Source organism: Pyxicephalus adspersus, chromosome 8 (genome assembly GCF_032062135.1).
Source record: "Pyxicephalus adspersus chromosome 8, UCB_Pads_2.0, whole genome shotgun sequence".
Taxonomy (NCBI): Eukaryota; Metazoa; Chordata; class Amphibia; order Anura; family Pyxicephalidae; genus Pyxicephalus; species Pyxicephalus adspersus.
This window is the reverse complement of record NC_092865.1, coordinates 4,890,221-4,899,282: the sequence shown is the minus strand read 5'-3', so window position 1 is coordinate 4,899,282 and position 9,062 is coordinate 4,890,221. Positions and strand designations below refer to the sequence as shown.

At 42.7% G+C, this 9,062-nt stretch overlaps 1 protein-coding gene across 1 annotated transcript in view; it reads left to right on the top strand.

Moving 5' to 3' along the window:
• OMA1 (OMA1 zinc metallopeptidase) overlaps positions 1-8,801 on the top strand; it is a 48,188-nt gene extending 39,387 nt beyond the window's left edge. The window contains exon 9 of the mRNA XM_072419354.1: positions 8,024-8,801. The gene's annotated coding sequence lies outside the window, so the exon portion shown is untranslated. The remainder of the gene's footprint in view (positions 1-8,023) is intronic.
• Positions 8,802-9,062: the final 261 nt, after the last annotated feature.

Below are 9,062 nucleotides of genomic sequence, written 5' to 3'. Positions count from 1 at the left end.
CACCACACTTCTATTGCTGCCTCTCTTTGTAATTCTCTTCATTGGCTTCCATTTCACCTTAGAATCAAATTCATCTCCTGTGCTTTGCCTTCAAATCTCTCCACAGTTCTTGTCCCATTTACATTTCTGACCTGATAGAAAAATACCCCTCTTGCCACTCTCTTAGCTTCTCCAAAGACCTACTAATGACTTCCTTACTCATAACCTCCCCACACTCACAACTCCAAGACTTTTCTAGAACTGCCCCGACCCTCTGGAATGGTCTTCCTCGTCCTATTCGGCTTGCTCCTACTTTCTGCTCATTTACAGCGCTGTGTTATATGTTGGCGTTAAATAAATCCTGTTTATTATTATTGATAATAATAATAATAATAATAATAATATTAATAATGGCTCCCCCTCCCCAGAGCCTTCCCCTGACCGATCATGTTGCTACTCCCTGCTGTCACCATCAAATCCAATGCAGGACCCCTTAAATATTTTTTGGGGCCAGCTAGGCAAACGGTCAAACAATAACACACAAGCCTCTCATTCCTTTGAGTGTTTTTTCTTGTGGCTGAAGCCCCTAATGCCTGTGAATACGGATATAATTGCATATACATGTGGATCCGCTTCAATTGATATGACTCAGTCCGTACTCTTGTAATGTGCGCCCGCATGTAAATATATTGCTTGCAGATGCTGCTAATCTCAATGGTAGCAGACCGTCACACTCTTTCCGCTCGCTGAGCTTAAATGTGCACAAATATTCACGCTCAGCTGTTACATTTAAAGATTCCGAGACAAATTTCCAATACCGGCTATTAGAAGTCAGAGCTTTTAAAGGACAACCTCAGGCAAGTTTTGGAACACTCCCTTCATTTCAAGTATATATTCTTTCACAAGATGAAAGCTATTTTTTAAGGCAGGCAATGTTGTTTACTAAAAGCTATCATTATATAGGGTGTGTGGCAGTGACACATTGGCAAACCTGGGAAAGTGAGGGGATAAGATGGCTGATTGGGCATCTTGGCACCCTTTGTTCATAGTGTATTCATGCAAAGGACTGTTCTGTCATTGCCACTCTTTTAGGAATTCTTTCTGCTGGAGAAAAAGACTGGTCGGAAGACTTAAAGAAAGCATACAGCATGGGGCAAGCTGTTGACAGAGGGACCTGGACCTGTGTGCTTAGAGCCCTGAATGGGTTTCAAAAATGCAAATATTCCTGCTTCTGTAACATCCACCTACTGACTTCCAATCATTCAAAAGCAGAGCAGGCAGGGACAACTAATAATTTTGTGTATGTGATTTACAGTGTTCCCCCGACCCTTTTTAGCGGGGGGCGCAACACCCGGCACCTTCAGGAACCACCCGGCTGTTTTTGGGTGGTTACTGAACAGTTGGGTCAGAATACAGGGGTTGCCACCTGCCTACAATTTCTTCCCACCCGGCTTAAAAAAACTTCTGGGTTAATAACTGCATTTCTATTCTCTTCTTTGTCAAGTGACCAGGTCCGGGCCTGGCGATTGGCAGCCCAAGTCCGAAAAGAAGTTACATACGTCTCAATCATGGGAAGCATTGGGTCTTATCTTAAGCTGGGTACACACGTCCAATGGTTCCCGCCCCAAAATAGTCTCAGGGCTAATATCGGACGAAAATCTGGCGCGTGGACAATGCCAGTTGTCTATCATCTGAACGACCATCCTGGCAGATCCATGGAAGATGGATGGCGAACGATCCCAATGCAAGTGAAGGGGAAGAGCGCACAGCAAGGTGCCACTCCGTCACACCCCCCCCCCCTTCTCCATAAAATGGAACAGTGCTGTATGTACAGCGCTCGTTCATGCATCGTACAGTGCTTAGTCGTTGGAAAGGACCGTGAAAGACTATAATTGCACGTGTGTATGCAGCTTAACAAAGCAGCGTGGGGACACAAGATAACCTGTTATTGTGCTCTGAATAATTCAAACCATAGGTGCTCTTTAATAACCAATCAAATTTCAGCTCTTATTTGTGGCACAGGTAAAAAAAAAAGCCAATGCAGACACCTGTTGCTCCCCACAACGCCTCCGTCGCCTATTGCGTTTTGTGTAAATGAGCCGCACGCTTCTGCCAAGTATTGTTTGGACGCCAAATGAAATCTTTCTAGTCTTCGACTTCATCTAACCTTTATGTCTCGTCCCCTCCCTTCTCATTTCCCATCATGCTTGTGTCACATCAATCACATCTCACAGCGGCTCCTTGAAAAAAACATTCTTGGCGTTTTCTTGTATTCTCTCTCTCGGTCTTGATGCGCTACGCAGAAAACCTTTTAATCCTGTCTTTTGGAGCTGAAGCTTCATCTTTCATGTCTCGTCCTGGTAGGCAGTTCTGCCAGCTTGGTTGTCTTGGTATTCGTTAAACATAGACCCGTCTCTTGGCAACCCGAAAGTTCCCAAAATAGTTGGTGGACATACGTTTTCAGGGGGTCGCTTCTTTCTCAATATTCGGGATTGAAACAGCGGGGTGTTGCAAGCTTTTTTATCTTCTTTTAAAGTGAAACTCCAGTGTAAAGCAAGCAATACATGAATTGACTTTGATTAACTTATTTAATATAAATGTCAATCATCAGTTAATATTAAACAGTATTAGGGCCAACATATTACGCAGCGCTGTACATTAAATAGGGGTTGCAAATGATAGACAGATATAGACATTGACACAGGAAGAGGAGAGGACCCTGCCCCGAAGAGCTTACAATCTAAGAGGTGGGGGAAGTATCACACAATAGGAGGAGGATATGGAATGGTGGATGAGTAGTAAGGGTTTAGGAGACAGAAGAAGACGGGTAGGTGAGGTTGAAGCATTGGGTTTTAAATGAGCAGAAAGTAGGAGCAAGCGGAATAGGACGAGGAGACCATTCCAGAGAGTCAGGCAGCTCTAGCAAAGTCTTGGAGCCGTGCATGTGATGAGGTTATGAGTGAGGAAGTCATTAGTAGGTCATTGGAGGGCTGAAGAGAGCAGCTGGGGGGGGGGGGGCGGTTTCTATGAGGTCAGAAAGGTACGTGGAACAAAAACTGTGGAGGGAGGAATTTGAAGGCAAAGCACAGGAGCTTGAATTTAAATCTAAGGTGAAAAGAAAGCCAATGAAGAGATCTGCAAAGAGATGCAGCAGAAGAGGAGCGGTGGGAAGGATGGGTGAGTCTGGCTGCAGCATTCATAATAGACTGAATAAAAATCAGTTACTTGTACTACTGCACAATGTCATCCTAATTGAAGAAATTGCAGATCGAATGTTATGTTTTCACTCGATCAGTCTCTGAATTAATGAAGATGTTGATATGTGTGCATGCTCCAAAATTCAATCCAATACAAATCAATTGAGAGGTTTAAAAAACCTATCAGATATTTGTGGAAGCGATGGGAATTTTCTGACCTAACCAATCAAGGTTCGTTATTTCTGCACTCCATAGTGATTATTTCTGTTCTAATATATTCAGAAATAAAGAATCAATTTATGGATTTGGATATAGAAGGATGAAATGCACAGCTTGATGGAACAAGGAAAACGACCTGTGTGTGTCCAGCGTTACTCTGCAATCTCAGGCAAAATCTGATGTGTACATTGGTCGCCGTATGCCGTAACAAACAGTATATATTTCAATGGAGGAGAGCACAACAGGGTGCTGCTAACTTTTCCTCCTCCCCTCTTCGTGGAACAGAACGGGTGCAGGGGGGATCAGCGCTCATTCATTCATCTGTCACTGGAAACAATACCAAAATTTCATTTCTATACAATTTCTATTTGGCTTGCTCCTACTTTCTTTGCATTTAAAAGAGCAGTTAAAACTCCAATGTTTTAACCTCATCTATCCGTCTTCTTCTGTCTTTTAAACCCTCACCACTCACCCACCATTCCATGACCCCCTCCTATTGTGTGATGCTTCCCCCACCTCCTGAGTTGTAAGCTCCTCTGGGCAGGGTCCTTCCCTCCTCCTGTGACACTGTCTGTATCTGTCTGTCATTTGCAACCCCTATTTAATGAACAGCGCTGCGTAATATGTTGGCGCTATATAAATACAGTTTATTATTAATAACTCCATGCAGATAGTGTCCTATCTATACATTTTCCAGCAATCATCTAGTGTGTGCACATAGCCTCCATCATAATAACTCTTCATATTCATGCATTCTCTTCATATCCTTTTTTTAAAAAGAAAAACAAAAAAAAAAGTTTTTTTTGTAATAATTTGCTGTATTAATTTCAGTTGCTTGCTGTTAAGTCTCTGCAATTATGATTGGTATATGGCAATGGCTGGCCCAATAATTCTGCATATTATTAGGGTACCCTGGAATCGTCATAATCTTACAAATAACACTGTCCTGTCCTATGCTTTTTTTTTTCTCCTCTGAATTTAAGTTGTCACCCAGGCTTCAAACATGTCTGCCTTTGTTAATCTTCATTACATGGTGGACAGAATGTGCCTGATTAAATAAAGCTCTCCAAGGCTGGAAGAGGATACACTTTCATCAATGAACCTGTGTGATCCAGCAAACCTGGAATGGATTTCTTAAAAGCCATTTGCTATTTGTTAGCAAGTGTTTTCAATCCTGAACCAGATTCATTTCAGGTTTGCTGGATCACCCAGCCTCACTAATTAACCTTCCTAGCGGTAACCCTGAGTGTGATTCGGGGTAGAAAAAAGTTGCTGAAAGCGGTAACCCGGAGTCACACTTGGGGTAGGTAAACCTATGGGAAGGTTAGTAAATACAGCCTTACCTGATCCGCTGGTGTCCTGCATTGTCCTTTGGCGCGATCCCTGTCTTCTTTCTTCTTCCTCCGGCGTCTTCTGCACACGATGAGTCACCGGGAGGGGGGGGCACTGGTGACGTCGGTACCTTGCCGGCGGGGCGGGAAATTCAAAATCCATTTGTATTGCATTTAATACAAAATAACTGTAGTGAATGCAATACATTGGATTTACATGTGTAAAAGCAGTACATTGTTTTATAATATACTACCGGTAGTATAATATTTTTTTTTTAAAAAAAAGCTTCAATATTCTTTAAAGGATGAACTATAACTTCCTGCATTAGTCTTTTATTGTCTTCTAGAAACATAAAAAGGATTTTCTGATTGGCGGTGAATGTTTCCTTTAAACACTTTTACGTAGAGTCCCAATCTGTCCACCCAGCGATTGAAGAGAAAATACCACACTTGATAAAGCTGGTTTGTACAGTTTAATGTGGCATGTCCTATTCGATAACAAAATTACAGTAACAAACCAACTCCCCCCACCCCCCCTTCCTGCCTCCCCTGCCTGGAGGGCATTTTGCTGTAAATTGTATGTTTAAAATGACACTGAGGTCCCCGGGGAGCAACGAATTGGGAATATTACATTTGTGGCTCATTCAAAGGACGTCTGATCATATTTTACTGCTCACAATATATGTTTTCCTGATTAACGCTCTCAATGTTTATTAAACGCCATTAATGTGCTTTATCGCTAACCGCCGTGGCAGCGAGGATGAATTATCCCAGTCCGTGGCGGTACACAGACAGCGAAACATTGAAGGACAATTGTGTTTGTGCGATCAGCGGTTTACAGTTCATTACATGCTGAAAATATCTAGTCTCTGATACATCTGGCGGAAGGAAGTGAAATGTTACAAAGCCTTAGTCAGTCCTCATCTGGAATTTGCACCAGTTCACAAAAAAAGGATGTCGGGTAACTGGAGGGAGTGCAGAGAACTGGGCAACTGAATGGGTAAGAGGCTCAGATTTGGATAAACTAAATATATTCTGGCTTAAAGTGCAACTTTTATTAAAAGAACTTAGTGTCATGGTGCTGCAGGGCAGTATGGTGGACCCTCCGTGTCACCAGCCCAGTTGGCAGAGACGTGCGTGGGGCTTCGAAGCAACTGCCCGGTCTTCACTGGAGCCTCTAGAGGTGAGGATGTTACACTGCGGGCAACTGCCAGGCCCCGTGCATGCAGAGGCAGGTGACTGCTGACAGATAGGAATCAGACAAGGTTCTGGAACATGAGACAGAAGCGTGGTCAAACAAACCAGAGTTCAGGGGCGGGGGCAAGCAGGAGTAGTCAAGGATCAAAGCCAGACTTGTTACACAGAAGAATCAGTAACTGGAACCTGCAAACAGAGCCTAAGTGGAATCCTTTTTCAGGCAACCTCCAATCGCCATTCACTTCCATTTATAAGGGAGGTCATGTGGCAGATGGAAGTCACATGACCGGCAAGTGAGAGAACCCACCACCAGAGGGAGTGCTGGAGCAGAGGCGGCTCAGATGGAGTTTACACTTCTGCCAGCAGAGGGAGGGCTTCTGCGAAATACTCTGGTTCTGTGGGGTAAAGGGGCAGCTCCCACATGATCACATGACCAGGAAGTGACCAGTGGGCAGGATTCCAGAACAGGGCTGCTGCTAGTGCAGGCTGCAGAGGAATGTGAGGTGGGTGACACAGACAGCAGCACGGATCCCCTGCACCTGCGGGCATCTGTGAAACTTAGCTTTACTTTCAAAGAGCCATTGATTCCTCCTCAACCTGATTCCAGCACCATCTGGGTTTCTTCTTTCGGGCCCCCGCCCAAAATGTCATGATAGGTCTGCTTTAAAATGGAGCTAAATGTAAATAGGATAAAATTGTGAGCAGGCAGCTTCAGCATTTCAGAAGGGACAGATGATGCCCCTTCTGTAATTAAAATAAATATACCTGCCTGTTTGGGCATCCTGTTATAACCCCAGCTACCATGAATGAATGAACTTCTGTGCACATTCACACCATTCTGGACTGGCCAATCAAGATGGCCAAGGATCTGGAACCTGGATTAGGACCAGGTGAAGATTTCGGCATCCACAACGACACAAGGAGAGGTGAGTGTAATTAAAAAAATAAGCAACCAGGCAGGTAAGTTTATTTTATTGCTGAAGGGACATAGTCTGTCTCTTCTGCAATAAACAACCTGGATGCTTGCAGTTTTTTACTAGTTTAGTTCCATTTTATGAAGAGGGTGCTTCCAGAAAACATATAGCACCCTGTTCTCTTCTCAATAGGCTGCAACCCTGATGAAAGCAGTGAGCCGGCCTTTGGGATGAGCCATGCAAACATGAATATGCCTCATGGGTGGGTGTCAACTTGGAGTGGGCATTCCTTGGTCAGACATTGCAAACCAGCCGCCTTAGGTAACGTTCCCTTGTCATATCCTCACATCAGGTGTCACATGGATGGGGGTAAAAAAATGAGAATAAGCAGTTTTAATGCCGAAAAGGACCTGTACGACAGCGCAAGACTGAAGGGAAGATTGGAGTTCAGCTTTCACCAAGCTATAACCTCAAAACTATAACATATATTGATCAGGGTTTAGCTACTGGTGCACTGAACCCTTTTTGAATGATCAGAGCTGTGGATAAAAAGACCAAACATAGGGCAAAGGTCTAGTTACCAGCATTCGTTGTGGGCACTCTACCACTAATCGTTTCCCAATTACTGACTTGCTATATCTTGCTCTGCATTGAGTCTCTTTGTAAAGGCAACCATCTTGGTTTAGGCAGGACTTTTCTTTCTTATATGAGAGCCTCATCCCCATGACTAGTATGGTAATGATCAATAAGCGTTAGGACAGCTGAAGGAAGCACAGGGCCACAGAATGGCTTAATAAGAAGCAGGTAGATCCTTGCACTGCAGGTTCTCAGGTACAGCTTCCTCTCCAGCAAGGAGAACAGAGAGCATCACAGTATTTACCAGATCATACTCATCCATATCCGGTAAGACTATTATGGTACTGCTTAGGCACAATTTACATTTTTAGATGTTTCCAATAAGATATCATATCTTCACCATTTGTGTTCAGCTCTATTTTGACTGTTCCTTGTGCTTGTGAATTGCAATAAATGCCTGTGAATTCAATTTTTTTTTTATTGGTTATGATAAGAATGTACATTAAGCTGGCTGCTGTGCTATTCTGCAGAGCTTTGCTTCATCAGTCCACCAGCATTTTAATGTTTACTTTCCAATATGCTGACCTTGTCCTTTTCTATCTTCCCTCAGGCCCTTAAATTAAGAGAGTCTTGTGACTGCCCTCCCCTCAGCTCTGTTGACCCCAGATTAATTTTCGAGCAAAGCGTGAAGCTTCTTCTCAAGGCCTCCAGAGAACCGGATGACAAAGTGGTAAAAGTCGACCTCCATCCCGTCTGCTTAGACGGCCAAACTCCCGTCGTTGCTGCGGTCAAAGCAGCATAGCTGATTATTCAACAATTCACCGCCGTCCACATTCACTGTGAAAACTGACTCTAAAACATTTCATCAGTAGATTTCCTTTTTCTGTCTCTTTTGTGTCTATAGGTAATATTTTTGTGGATTTCTAGAAATATTTTATATAAAATAATCAAGGTTTAATACATTTCAGCCTTAATTTCAGCATAAAATAAGGAAAACTTTACAGCAGTTCTGTTTCTATTATACGTTTGCAACTGTAACAAATACTGGACAGTTCTTCATAATGCCAGCTTCACATTATGACCTTTTTTTGCTTTTCCATATACTTATTATACATATGGATATGAAATTGATTTAGTTATTTTTTTATGTCTTTATGTGAACCCATAAAACTCAACTAATTTTCTCTGAAACTCTACCTATTCCTGGATTTTAGAAGATTTATTTTTCTTGCTGCTGTAGCACCAGCACTTCTTGTTGCACCCTATTTTTTCTTTTTCGAGGGTCTATCCAAATTTTGTGGCTCGGCCCCTCTGATTTCTGTTTATGCTCCAGTCTTACAAAGATAATAAAAGGTTCATTTTAATAAAACACTAAGCTGGTGTTTGCAACTTTGAAATCCTGATTTTCTAATGCAAATATTTACTGTGATCAGTGTCCTCCAGGTGATAAAGAATGGGTAAGACATTTTACAATTAGCCACGGGGGTACTCATATACCTTTGGGCAAAGGGTCTGAATTGCTTCTGCAATATATCTTAGTAGGTTGGGCTGCATGGAATGCAAAAAAACAGTTCATCCTCCAAACATATTATTATCCAGTATTTATATAGCACCAACATATTATGCATCGTTGTACAAAGTCCATAGTC